Source organism: Jaculus jaculus, chromosome 17 (genome assembly GCF_020740685.1).
Source record: "Jaculus jaculus isolate mJacJac1 chromosome 17, mJacJac1.mat.Y.cur, whole genome shotgun sequence".
In the NCBI taxonomy this organism is placed as follows: Eukaryota; Metazoa; Chordata; class Mammalia; order Rodentia; family Dipodidae; genus Jaculus; species Jaculus jaculus.
In genome coordinates this window covers 68663196-68678049 of record NC_059118.1, presented here as the reverse complement: position 1 = coordinate 68678049, position 14854 = coordinate 68663196, and the positions used below count along the sequence as shown (strand labels likewise).

General features: G+C 41.0%; 1 long non-coding RNA gene across 3 annotated transcripts in view; it reads right to left on the bottom strand.

The window, feature by feature from the left end:
- The window catches only part of LOC123455571, a 150740-nt gene that overhangs the window by 99998 nt on the left and 35888 nt on the right, over positions 1-14854 (bottom strand). For 2 of the 3 annotated variants that reach the window (XR_006633995.1, XR_006633996.1), the window contains exons 4-5: positions 6505-6602; positions 5902-5974 (exon numbers count right to left, since the gene is read on the bottom strand). This is a non-coding gene — a long non-coding RNA (uncharacterized LOC123455571). Of the gene's footprint in view, positions 1-4906; positions 5213-5901; positions 5975-6504; positions 6603-14854 lie in introns of those variants that run through there. The other variant, XR_006633997.1, reaches the window with a different exon arrangement.

Sequence of the window (14854 nt, the reverse complement as noted above, 5' to 3'; positions counted from 1 at the left end):
AAGGGTAGCAGCAACAGGTAGCAGTACTCATCAGTAAGTAGTACAAGCAACCAGGCAAAAAGCCTTGTGCTCTCTGGAAGCTTTACATAAAGCCCACCACTGGGAAGGCCACCCACTGTGGGGAAGGTCTTTCTCCCTCCATCATATCCTTTCTGGGAAGACCATCACAGACCCACCCAAGCCCTCTTACTTGGTTCCTAATCTGATCAAACTGACAATAGAATTTAACCTTCACAAATTTCCTCTTTCAGCCCCAGAAGAGAAGTCCTCTGTATCCATCTGACAGATTAAAAAAAAAAAAAAAAAAAAACTATGGTAGTACCAGACAAAGTGGCTCACTCAGAATCAAACAACAAATATGGAATGAAATTAGATTCAAACCCAGAGCCCTGCCCTGAGCATCAATGCTCTGTTGCCTGTCCAAACAGCAAAACCATTAGCAGGTAATGACAGTAAGAATACAGCCACACTCTGAATCCACAGGTTCTAAATTCAAGGATTACATCTACCAAAGATTGTTTACTCTAGGGAAAGAAAAACATGCCTCTGTTCAGAATATGCACAGCTATTTTCCATGTCATTGTTACCTGAGGATTCAGCTAAACAGCCATTCCCAAAGAGCTACCCTGAACCACAGTAGGACTGCACAAGCTGCACACAATTACCATGCCAGTCTCTGGAAGGAACTTGAGCGTCTGTGGATTTTGGTACCCATGGGAGTCCTAGAAGTCTTCCTCATCCCCATGTTAGGACCATATACACAAAAGGTGAGCAGATTCCACCAGAATTCCTCAAAGCTCAGTCTGTCAAGGCTCAAATGCCCTGAAAGTAAAGAAATTCTGATAGATGCCAGGGTCCTCCTGGATTCCAACTTTCCCATGTGTTGAATACTTCCAGAGAACACAAATCTGTCCTTCTATGTATAAATGCAGCAAGCTTATCTGCCTAGTGAGTTTGTGATATGCAAAGCAAAGCCCAGTAGTAACTTGGAAGAATTGGAGTCCAGTGTCCATGGAAGGGGTGGTACAGAGAACAGCATTCAATACTGCATATATCCTCATAGGAATGTGATGATATGTACACCATTATCAACTCCTTTTTACATTCCAGGAAACTGAGATGCAGAAAAGCCACAACACTTGATAGGTCACCCACAATTGAGTGGTACAGGTAGGATATGAATCCAATAGTCTACCTTGTAGTCTAGTCCAATGCTGTTCCCCGTGGCTAGACCAGAATCAAAGAGCTGGAAGTGAAAGATAGCACTCATGAAACCCAGGCCCCTTGTTCTAAGCCTGTTTATAAAGTAGCAAAGAATGGTAGACTCAGGAGTCACAGCAGAAAGAACATTCTACTCTAACTCTCAGAGCTAAGGGTCTTTGAAACCCCTCCATCATCCTTTTCCTTCTATCTAGAACAAGCTTTCTTCGCATCACACAGGCCTGTCATCCCCTCATTATGTCATTGGAAAAGTCCATGCTAGGTGTCATGACTTAAGAGGACCAACCAAGCCCCTGGCTCTTTACAAGGAAGGTTGTTTATGTAGACTCAGCTTGGGACAGCTATGGCCAGGCTTCCAGCCAACACATGGGTGAAGAAGGTCAGAACAATAACAAATCCTTTGTCTGAGGTCACAGGAATTGCTTAATTATACACTTCATTGTGTTATTACCCTGCTGCTTTCCACCTCCTGTCCTCAACCTCCCCACTGCTTCCCTGGGTGTGGCCACAGAAACTGCAGGTTTGCTGAAGGGTTTCCATGTACAGACTGGTGGCTTGACAATACAGTGGGCTGGAAGAAAGTAGCCATAGAAGACATGGCCAGCTGATCTGGAGGTAAAACGCAGAGCCAGGTCAGAATGAAAGGGTTTCAGGCTGGGCTCGCATCACACCGCTCCCAATCTACAAATGGTACTTTCTCTATTTTCTTACCAAACAAAAAGGATCACTTCCGTGTGGCTTGGTCGCTTAACAAGGAAAGAGGAACTGTTTCTATTCCTTATCACTGGTTGTTTATTCAGTGAACAGAGGTGAAGTCTTGATACTAATCTGTGGAAAATCCTGTGCCTAAACTGGAAATTCTGGCTTCTTAAGTAATCTGTTCATGAAAGATTATCTTAAATTGATTCTATGTTAGAAATATAGTTATTGCTGCTGATGAGGTATGTTTTAAGGTTATATTAGAGAAGTAAGACTAAGGTAACTTTCCATTATTAACTTATTTTTATTTATGTATTTACTTATTTTTTGCAATACTGGGCATTGAACCAGTGCCTTGCATATGCTAAGCAATGGCTCTACCCATGAAGTTATACCCTCATCCCTCTTTCTTCTTTAGGAAAGAAAATGAAATATAAAAGCATTACATTTAAGGAGCTCTGGAGATTGCTCAGTGGTCCTAATGATCCAAATTTGATTTCCCAGTACCGATGTAAAGCTAGATGCACAAAGTAGCACATGCATCGGGAATTTGTTCGCAGCAGCTGAAGGCCCTAGCATACCCATTATATTTGTCTGCCTCTTCTGTTTTTCTCTGCTTGAAAATAAATAAAAAATAAATTAAATTAAATTAAAATAAAATAAATAAAATTAAATTATTATAATTTTTTTAAAAAAATCTTTACATTTAAAAGGCACCAGTGGAGTGGTTTCAGACAAGGATATCACATAGGTCAATAGAAAGGAGGAGAGAGAAGACATCATCATATAATTGTTAATTGTGAAATTGGTCCTGGATTTTTGTTTAAGACATAGTGTCATTCTGTAGCCTAAGCTTATTGAACTCGCAGTGATTCTTTTGCCTAATTTTCTTGAGTTAATTATCACCTGGCTTGGCTTTGAACATTTTTGTTAATAAAAAAATTTTAATCATATTTTATTGATACTTTTAATACATGTATATACTACTTTTTGTCATAATTCCTCCCATTATCTTCTCTTGTCCCCCCCTTCTCTGTCCTTCTTCCATGGAACCTCTTCTTATTTCCAACTAGTCCTTCTTTTGCTATGATGTCTTCTTTCCCCTTCTCTACCATCTGTGATGCAACGTGAATAGGCCCAAAGTAGTACAGGTCTTGCATAGGTAATGACAGTTAATATGTCATGAGTGAAATGGCTACTTCATGTCCAGAAGACAGCATTTTAAAGCACTCCACCCTGTCCTCTGGCTCTTAAATCCTTCCCATCCCCTCTTCCACAATGTCCCCTGAGCCTTGGAGGGGCTAACATAGATGCCTCATTTAATGCTGAGTTATCAATGCTCACTTATTCTCAGCACTTTGAGAAGTTTGTAGTCTCCTGTACTCACTACAAACTGCACAGAAAAGGGAGTTTGCAAATCAGTCAATTCAGCAGTTAGCCACGGACATCAGATTTATAGTCAGAAGTTTTATTTACTGCTACAGGTGAATTGTGTCCACTCCCTAAAATTCATATTAAACACCTAAGCCTCAGTATCTTAACATGTGACAGCATTTTGAGTTATAATATTTATCAAGATCATTAAATTTAACTGAAGGCATTAGGGATGACCCTGATCCTGTATGATGGGTGTCCTTATAGAACACAGACCCATACAGAGGAAACCCATGTGAGGACACAGGAAGAGGATCATCTGCAATTGAAAGACAGAGGTCTGAGGAGAAACCAGCCCTGCCCACACCTTGACTTGGATTTCAGCCTCCAGAACTGTGGAGAGGAAGTAAAGGTCAGTGGTCTAAGCCTCTGTTGTGGCAGGCTGAGCCAATTAGCACATGTAGCCAAGAACTGTCAATTGAAGTAAGGAATGCAAAGAAATTTGGAAGGTTATCACTGCTGGCTTATCCTTATATGGAGTTCTCTTATCACCCAGAGAAGCCCTTGTGCTCAGGAAATATCCTCAGGGTTCCATGTCCCAGACTGGGAATCATACTGCTGTTCAGTGATGACCTGTGAGTCAAAGTTGGAGCAGAGATAGTAGAATTGTTTTTAAGCTGATTCCATCATGAGACCAGCAGGAGGGTTAGCAGAAAGCTGCTCCACACGTTTGCTCAGCGACTCCTTGAGCTCACTTCTCCCTCCTGAACAGCTCCCTCCACTCAGAGAAGCTGTCTGCAGCTGGATCTTCCTCCTATAATCTCAGGCTGCATCTGGACCCTTCCTTCTGCCTACAAAGCTATGCTGGGATTTTCCTTAGTAGTACCCTCTTGAGCTCCATCACCCTGACTCTTTGCATTCTCATTATTTTATTCTCATCATTTGCATTCTAAAGGACAGGGTAGTTTTGATTCTAGAAAGATTCCTGGCAGATAGTTATTTTCCTGTTATTTGTAAGGTAGTACTACATCAGAGCAATGACATGATCATCTTCAGAGCTCTGTTGCACCAAGGTTAAGCTTCCTCTCTGAGGGTGCTAACAGCAGCTGACAGCATAGCACATCACAATTTATAAGGCAGGTGAACACATACCACTTCATTTAACCTTCACAAAACCCCATGTATTCCCCTGTATATTCCTGTGTATTATGCTGTACATATCCATGGCATATTCCTGTTCAGTTCATGTATATTTTCTTATGAATATTTGTGTGCACAGTGCTGTATTTGTATGTATATTCCTGTGCATGTTCCTATGTCTGTTCCTATGTAAATCTGTATTAAGTTCAGTGTATATTCATATGGATATTTGTGTGTGTATTCCAGTGCTGCAGAGAATCAAATGACTGATTTTCAAATACGCTCAGAAGTTCCTAGTCATTCTGTGTTTGTTTTTTTCTGCTGCTGGACATTTGTGGCCAATTAGCAACAGTCTCTTTAGAAATAGCCAAAAGATCTCTGCTTGAACCAAATCAGAATTCATGAGTGGTACATTTGGCAGCACAGAAGCCCTAAAAGAATTCAGCTACAAAGCAAGATTCCCCTTGTCAGATATACTGCATCTTCCCACAAAGCCCACTCATCCAGGTCCTACAAATAATTGCCAATCGCAGATGCCATAGGAGAAAGAGGGTTATTTTTCCATTTCTAAGCATGAATCATGGGAGAGAAAAAGCGGCAACAGTTGAGGCACCATATGTGAGCCCCTCAGCGCCGGGCTTCATGCTGAGCTGAAGCTGTGGCTTTCTTTATGCACTCCCACAGCAGCATTCCTGGAGCTGTGGAAAGCTGTTGTCATCTCAGATCTGTTCTACTTGTGGTCGGCAGTCTTTCAAAGATTCGTGCATGGAGTATATGGCTACAGGACAAAAGCACAGGCATATTCACAGGCAGAAAATGTAAATTTATATAGCATGTATTCTCCTCTTCCCTCACCAGAAGGATCTCTTTAAAGTGTTCTTTATCATACTTAGTGCTGAAGTTAGCAGCTGAAAACTGTACATGTGTATTTGGCTTCTTCCAAATCAAGAAAACTTTCAGTCCTGTTACCAGTTTCACTAGCTGTAGTATTTTGCATTTCATCAAAAAGGATAGTCCTTTTGTGCCACCTGCAAGTTGCTTGTAAGTTGTTTTTGGTGTCCCAGGGAACCAGATATAAAATTTCTCTGTGCTTTATTATTTCATGTCTAAGTCCAATGTTGCTGGCATTCTTAAGGAGAGAGATTAGCAGTGGGTATTGGCAGAGGCTCTGCAGGACTGGGCCAAGCTTCAGCCTCATTCATATCACAGATCAGCAGCTGAGCCAACACCTGCTCAGGACCGAATCCAATGCAACCTGTCTAAGTGAACACAGCCCACTTAAGTGGTACTGTGGTATACATATAAACTACCCTATGAGCTCCCTTAGAAAACACATGTATGTGCCCACAGACATACCTCCTCACCACCATCCACTTGTCCATCCCCATAGGCTCCTCCTCATTCCCAGTCATATTATTCCTTAGTTCCTGATGCATTTTAAACCCTTTAGATGTTGGTATTTCTTACCTTTTTTGACTCAACTTAGCATCTCCTGTGGTCCATGGAGCAGTCTGGCCAGGTCTACTTGCCACTGGACACCCTATTGGGGAGGCAAAAGCAGTTGGCATAAAAGGAATGGCTGAATTTAGATGTAGAGAGTGAAAAATGTCTACACTACTGAGTCAAAATTGCAGCTCTGCATATGAATGACAGAACCTTTAGGGAGAAAAACTATAGGAGGAGAGAAGGACCAAACACCCCCAAAATTGAAATCACTTTTTAAATTATCTTTGAAATCATTTGCACTTTGTTTTTCTTACTGATGGAAGCCTTGCCAGAAGTTTGTCTCCAGTATTGGGCTATTAAGTTGCTCTAAGTTTGTAGAACACAGGTAGCCAGTCATTCTCTATTGTCAACTTGACTAGATTTAGCATAATCTAGGAAACTGAGATATACCTCAGTTCATGTATGTGAACATATTTCATAGAAGGTGAACAGAGAAATTGAGACATACCTGTGTGTATACAGGTGAGTGCATTCCAGACAAGAGGAACAGAGAAACTGAGACAAACCTCAGTGCAAGTATGTGAGTGTACTCTAGATAAGATTAATGCAAAAATTGAGGCCTACCTGTGTGTATGGATGTGAATGCCTTCCAGAGAAGACTAACACAAAGTGGAAAATCCCATCCTGAATGTGAATGCAATCATCCTATGGAGCAACCCACACTGAACAAAGAAGAAAAAAAGACAAAGTTAGTCAAATGCCAGCAATCCCTTTCCCTGCTTACTGGTCCATCACGATGCCAACAGCTTTCAACATGTATTCTCCACCCTGACTGACTGGATTCCTCTGAAATCATGTGCTAAAATAAATTTTTCCTACTTAGAGTTTGAATGTAAAATGTGCCCAAAAGACTCATGTGTGCCACCAGCTGGGCTTAAGTGTTCAAACTGAACACTTAAACCCAGCTGGTGGCATTACTTAGGAAAGTTGTGGAATCTTCAGGAAGATGGAGCCTTGCAGGAGGTAGTGAGTCACTGAGAGTGGGCCTTGAAGTTTTATAGTCCAGCACTATTTCCTGTTCATCCTCTCTATTCCTGACTAGATGCAATGTGACCAGGGAGCTACCTGTTCCTGCAACCATGCCTCCCAAGCCATACAGAGTGTACCTCTATACTCATAAGACAAAAAAAAAAAAAAAACTATTCCTTATTTAAGCTGCTTCCTGTCAAGTATTTGGTCACAGTAATGAGTTTGGAAGGCCAGAATGTCAAGAGAAATGCAGACAGTTGAGGTCCAGTTCATAAAGATTCAAAGGGAACCAAGTTTTATTCAACCACCAAGGATATTTATATTCCAACAAAGAATCTGTCTGCATTCTGTCTATGTCCTGAGAATCTGAGTGAGACAATATTTAGACGTAACCAATATACAACCTTAAGTTGTTTCTGCTGGGTATTTTGATCACAGAAATGCAAAACCTCATGTATACAGGGAACATGAGTACACTTCCTACCATAACAGTCAGCACCTTTTTCCTAAGCCTGGCCTTGGTGTCTATGAAAGAAATCAGTGTTTTGCAGACATCCTAATACTAAATGTTAAAAGCAGAGCAGTAGACTTCTCTATATGAGCTATAGAAACCTTGAAGGGAATACTGATCATCTTCCACATTACTAGAGGAGATAGATGGGATCCAGAAAATGAGAATGTTCACCCAGTCACTCAGCCAGCTATTGGTTTGTCAGTTGCTGATGTGTTTATAGAACCTCACAGTTCTGAGGCATGGCATGGTCCAATTAGCCCTCAGTGTTTTGGGCCCCACTATGTGTTCAAATACCAAACATGAGCCAGTAAGTTGTATCTAGGCTTCTGGGTGAGGAGATCTCTTTACTTCCTAAGGAATACAATTTTGCCTTTGAATACCTCTGAATGCTATTCATACAGTCCTATGTTTCATGTTGAGGCCTATAATAAAACTATTCTTTGCTTCCACTTTCCAGGAAATTAGAACAAGTGGCATTTAAGTTCTCTCTTGTTTCTCCATCATCTTTTGAAGGTACAGCATAAAGCCTCTTTGTAACCTTTTTCCTTTTATCTTGTCATCTTAATTGTGATGCCTGATACTGAATGGCAATATAGTCACCCCAGTATCCTCAAGGGAATCATTCCAAGATTCCCACTGGATGCCTGAACCAAACTGTACCAAACTGTAGCAGACAGATTCAGGTTCACTGAGATAAACTTCCAGACCAGGCACAGTAATGGAGGAAGGGATATTTATTGAAGCTTACAGACCCAGGGAAGTACCCTAATGGCATAAGAAACTGGCCTGCCTTCACAGGACCAAGCAGAGAGAAGGAGAAGTACAAGCCAAAAGCCTCACAGCACAGCACACTTCAGGAACTCCAGCTAGGCACTCTTTGCATATCTTTAGATTGAAACCTGAAACCCGCCACCACACCTTAAGATCCGCCCAGTGACACTGCCTCCAGCCAGGTGGCTGCAGATGCAAACTACAAACAGTAAAAAACTGAATATATTGGGGGCTATCTATTCAAACTACCACACAAACATTATATGCACTAAACTTTTTTCCTCTGCAAATATACCTATGATTAAGTTTAATCTATAAATTAGACACAGAAAGAGATAAACAACACAATAAGAGATAACAATCATAACAGCAAAGCATAATGAAAGTTATGTCTCTCTTCCTCTCAAAATACAGAATTTGCATTGATTTTTCATGAGTAAAAAAATACAGAGAACAAAACTATGTATAAAGGGAACTACTGTACTCCTAAAGTGGCTAGACTAGCCCAAAGAAGAGCAAGGCAGTCTGTATCATGAGAAACAACCCTCCACAAAGTAACTAAAGAAGGATTGAGCAATATATGGGGGCTACCTTCCATCATGGCACTATATTTTTTTCATACTTGCTGCTACTAAACCACATTTTAACTTTGGTTGCTAAGAAAATTAAGTCTCTGGACAAAAGCGAAGATATTTTACTTTTTTTCATTTTTTTATTAACAACTTCCATGATTATAAAAAATATCTCATAGTAATGCCCTCCCTACCCCCATGTTCCCCTTTGAAACTCCATTCTTCATCAAGGATATTTTACTTTTAAATTTAAATTTAAAGTTTTTAATTTAGCCTTTAAAATACCATTCCAATACAACATGAGGATTACACATAATAATATTGTGTTGTAGTCTATATATTTGCCAAGATACATTTTAGGTACTTTTTCACCTCTCACACTCCCCCACATATGAGATTATGATGGCCATGCTTGTTTCTTAACTATTGCAAGCATTTTATTATGGTTATATTAAAACATTGTATTATCTGGAAGGACACATGCCTGCAGTCCTCACTTCTCAGAAGGAGGATAGCTGTAATGGAGGAGATTAACACCAGTCTAGACAATAGAATGAGGCCCATCTCAAACAAAGAAATCATATTCTACATGACAAAAATATACACTAAGAAGGGGCTGGAGATGTAGCTTGCTGGTAGAGCACAAGGTACAGGGTTCCATTCATATAACCACTATGTGTGTGTATGTATGTGTGTATATATATATATATATATATATACATACATACATACATATACATATATATATATACACACACATACACACATACATACACATATATATATACATATATATATGTATATATTCATCATATATATGGGTATGTATAGCAGAGTGTGTGCTTAGCATGCACAAAACCCTGGATTCAATCACCAGCACATAGATACACAAACACACAGACCCACACATACATACTCCTATATAAATTTTGTTCTTTCTGACATGGGCTTTCCTTCTCACTTGTATTGTGAAGTCCTTTATACCTTGATCTTGTCTGGCCTTTCAATGTGGTTTAACACTGAGCAGAACAATGCTGAGTATCCTAGCTTAGCAGGAGGAGGGTTTCCCAAGGCACTGCTGCCCATTGCATTGACCTGCCCCTGCTGGGCATGTCCACTGAATCTGTTAGGGAAGTATCACCACCCCCACCTGACCTCTAGCCCACACACCTTCACTTCACTTTGTACACAAGGATATAATCACAAGATACTATGCAAACTCCTTGCTGAATCCATCATGGGTGCAGTATATTCTTGACCTACCAGTCTGGGTGGCCTTATCCAAAGAAACAAGAAAATTTGCTTTAATGTGACTTGTGCCTTGGAACCTAGACTTGAGCATGTGCCCTACTGCCCTACCTCTAACAAATATCAAATGATAGGCCCTACCCAGTTTATCAACCCTGAAACATAAGAGTCTGACAAACACTGGCTGACTTGAGGGAGGGGCTGTCTAGAAGCACTTAGAGACCACTGAGGTCTTAGGGCTCTGACTCCCCCATAGTGTGGCTGGATAGGTTTCCCAGAAGTCAAGCAGCACTTTCCTCCAAGGGCAGGAGGATCAGGATGGGGGAAGAAGCACTCAAGGCTGCTGCCAGCTTGTCCATTCTGCCTTCCAAGGGAAATCTCAGAATGCCTCACCTGCTCCTTGAAATAGCATTCTGGGATTGCTTGACTTCAGTCTAGCTCCTTCCTTCTGCAGGCCTGGTCCTTCTTCTGCCACACGATGAAAACCAACACATAGCATCACTTCTGGCCTTTCTGGGTCAATGTTATGAAGTCATGCTGCAGAAGTCTTCAGCATAACACCCCCTAATATATTCAGCACGATCCAGACAAAGGAAAAGATCACAGGGCCTAGGTCCTGCCTTAGACTCACAGATGCCCTCCTTGTCTGCATCCACACCCTAAGTAAAGTGAGAGCTGGCTCTTTGCCAAGCTACAAACCCTCCTGATCAGAATACAATCTAAAATTATTATAGATGGGCCTCAACTCTTTGCTTTGACACAGTGAAGCTCCTCTCACATTGCCTCTCTGGTTTATTGCATATGTATTATGCTGTCGTCATTCTTCAGGGTGCAAGTGGGACCATCACTAGAAGGCAGAGACATTGATAAATGACCCTACAGGTGCTGCTGCCCTTTAACAGATCCTCTAACAAGTAGTTAGGAGGACTGAGGTCATTTCCAGATGTGGCTACTAGGGAATGTTCTGCTAGTGGAATTTCAAAGCAACACCTCTGGGACATGTGTGAACATGGTCACTTTTGAAGAGATAAAATGTCAGTTCCATATGTTAGATTTCATTGAGCCAATATAAGCAAGTATTGCAGAAAACAATATTTGGATACTTGGAATATAGATAATACTATACATATTGTGTATTTTTCAAAGTAGGAAAACATAATAATCTATCCTAACAATATTTGGTGAGCTGAGATTTTTAACTACTCCTAACTATCTAAAGACTCAAACCCTTAAGAATTTGAGGGATTTATTTAACGTTGTTAATACTAGAGCTTATTTTCTTCAATCCAAAATATAGACTTTTCAAGGACAGAGATAGGGAAGGAAGTTGGAGAACCATTGGAATTGAACTAAAACAGACTTGGATGCCAATCCCAGCTTTCCTGATCATCAAACAGGAAGCCTTGAGTTAGTCATTCAAGTGCTTTGATTCTAGTTTCTTTATCTACAAAATGGAAAGATCCCCAACTCTTAGGACATGGCAAGTTAAAAAAAGATACTCACAAAGTACTTAGCATGTGCTGGTTCTTTCTAGAACACCACAGGATTCTGTTACCCTTAACCTTCCTCACTGTACAACAGTGATCCCAATGTGTACTCTACAAAATGTGTGTTCATGAAGTGTTATCCCAAGGAAATCCCCTCATTCACCACATCTGAGACACTGCCTAGCATTTCACTCTCTCTAAAATGCACATGTTATGAGTCACACTGGACTTCATTTGTCATGAAGACAGAAGCACACTGGTTTCTCAGGCCTGACACAAAGCCTGGCCTATGAGCAGCACCCACAGAAAAATGATAAAAAGTGACCAAGGTAGTATGCTCAAAAATAAAGAACACTGCTTCAGGAAATAAAAACTTCTTTCATTCTTTGGAAGTCAACATTACCTAGCTTGTATCACAGAGCCTATTCTCTGAATGCATGCAAGTTGCCTGGAATACCATTCTAGAGTAGATTCAGTTCTAGCCATACTCCAGGGTGGGGAGTCTGTAGATAGAGAGATGAGGAGAGGTAGAACCTGAAGGGTACATCCTACTGTTCCAATTTTACAAAAAACTTTTGTTGATTTTCCTTATATAAAATTAAGTTGAATATAGACTGTGGTGGCACAAGCTTAAAATCTCAGCACTAGGGAGGCTGAGGCAGAAGAAGCTTGAATTTGAGCCTAAGTTACATAGAGTCTTATCAATAAAGGGGGGGGGGAGAGATGGCTTAGCAGCTAGGGCACTTGCCTGCAAAGCATAATGACCAGGATTCAATTCCCCAGTACCCACATAAAGCCAGATGCACAAAGTGCACCTGCATCTAGAGTCTGAGGCAGCTAGAGGTCCTGGTGCACCTATTTTCTCTCTGTGTGTTTCTCTGTGCCTCTCTCTCTCTCTCTCTCTCTCTTTCTGTCTCTCTCTCTCTCCTTATAAATACAAAAGAAACTAAATATTTTTTAAAAAAATAAAGAAAAGAAAACATAATTGCCTTTCTTCTTCCACCAATCATCTTATAAAATACAAATGCTAATGTCGCTCTAAGTCCATATAAGAAAATAATCATTAGAAAGGTTAATGGTTAGTACAATGCAAATCTGGAATTTTCTCTAGTAGGCAGTGAAAGCTAGATTTATACTGTTATGATAACTAATACCTGAGCTGATCAACTTTTTTAAAGGAAGGATTTGTTTTGGCTCTCAGTTTTGGAGGTTACCCTAATAGCTGCTGGCCCCAGGCCAGCATGGAGTCAGCAGAACAGAGACAGTAGAGAACAGAAGCAGGTGGAAGAACCAAAGTAGGCGGAGGCAGCTGTTCTCCCAGAAACAGTCTCTGGGAGTAAAAGAAGAGACAGTTGTCCCATGACCCCATTTAAGGGCATGCCCTGGTGATCTAAAACCTCCCACCACACCCCATCTTTGAAAAGCTCCATCACCTTCCAGTAGCACCAAGATGAGGACCAAGCCTTCAGCATATAGGTCTCTGTAGGACATCTAGGACCTAGGGCTCTATGTAGAAAGTGTTAACATGTTGACTGAGACCAGCTCCTATGCATTAGTCTGAATTAAACTAACATTTAACTTGTGATGTGGTAGCATAGCTCTGTATTCCCAGCATTTGGGAGAATAAGGCAAAAGGATAGAGGGTTCCCAGGACAGCCTGGGCAGCATCATAAGTTTGAGACCAGCTCAGGCAACATAACAAGATCCTGTCTCAACAAAACATCTACACATTCTTTAACTTCTCCCTGGGAAGAATTGAAGGGAATCCACTTCTGTAGTAACAGAGAAATCTGAACTGAAGTCATTTCATGTGCACAAATATCTTTGTAGATATGATCCTTGCAGAGGACTGCGACCCCAATGTGAGAAAGGAAACTGACATGAGCAGGGCCTTGACGCTGCCCCTCATGGATCAAAGCTGAGGAACTTAGCTGCCCCAACATACCTCAGAAGGGGCCCAACTGAAACTAAGGACAACTGGCGAAATAAGCAAGGGTGATGTTTTCCTGTGAACTGGATACCAGCACAAAGGGGAAGGAGATCAATGCAGAGAAAAATCAACTCCTACCAAATCAGAGAGCCAGAGCCTCAGAGGCCCCCAACACCTCAGCACTGAAGCAGACCAAAAATGAACCCAACATGGCTCAGGGAAATCTTGCGGAAGAGGGGGCGGAAAGAATGTCAGAGTTACATGTTGGGTCATGATTTTCAGAGACATTTATCATACTAATAACTGGGGGCTAACTCCACAATGCACAACCCATTTTCAATAACAAGGAGGGTCTAATGGGAGGGGGTAGATCACAGATGAGCCTAAATAATGGTACCAAACTGCCTGTATTTACTGAAAAGAAAACTAATAAATTAAATTTAAAAAAAAAAAGCTGAGGAACATGGAACTCGCCTTGCACCTTGTTGTTGACAAAGTGGGAATGGCTCCCTTCTGCTGCAGGCTATCAATCTATGCTGGAATGAACATTCCAGCACACTCCTACAGTGCTCTTTTTTGCAACTTTGAGAGCCAGCTGAGTGGACTCCACAAGTAGTATTCCTGAATGCAAATCTGCCAAATATGGCAGGGCTGTGCAACCAGCAGGTGGAGAATGGAATCCTGCCAGCCATCCAAGACTATAGTCCAAGAGCTTCATTAATGATTGAGGGGGAAAAAAAGAAAACAACATCCCCCCCTGTAAAGTCCAGGTTTCTACCTGTGAATCTAAACAAAATGTGCTCTGTCCACATGAGAGAACATTATTCCTATTTGTAAAGGAAGGACATCTGGACCCATGCAACAGCATGGATGCACTTTACGGACACTATGATAAGTGTCATAAGCCAATAAAAAAATCAATTATGTAAGGCAGAAAGCAAAAGATGGTTGGTCAGGGGTTGGGGAAGGGACATGAAGTGCAGGGTTTGATGGACACAGAGTTTCAGTTTCACAACATGAAAACATTCTGAAAATCAATGTGCTGAAGGTGGCACAGTCATGGTAACGTGCATAATACCACATACTTTTGAACTGTGTGCTTTAAAATAACTAAGTGGTAAGTTTTATGTTGTATGTATTTTATTTAAAAAAAGAAACAAAGAACCACACATTGACATAATTCTAGCACTCCGGACACACGAAGGAGGATTTCCAGCTTGAGAATATGCCCAGCCTGAGATACATGACAAAATCCTGTCTCAAAACCACAACCCCATGGGGAATACCTACAACCCCACTTAGGAGTGACCCCAACAGAATTGGGCAGGTACAAGGGGAAAGAGGACACCAACACATGATGTATCCATACAAAATACGTTGTTAATAATAACAATAATAATAATAAACATCAAAAACACACCAG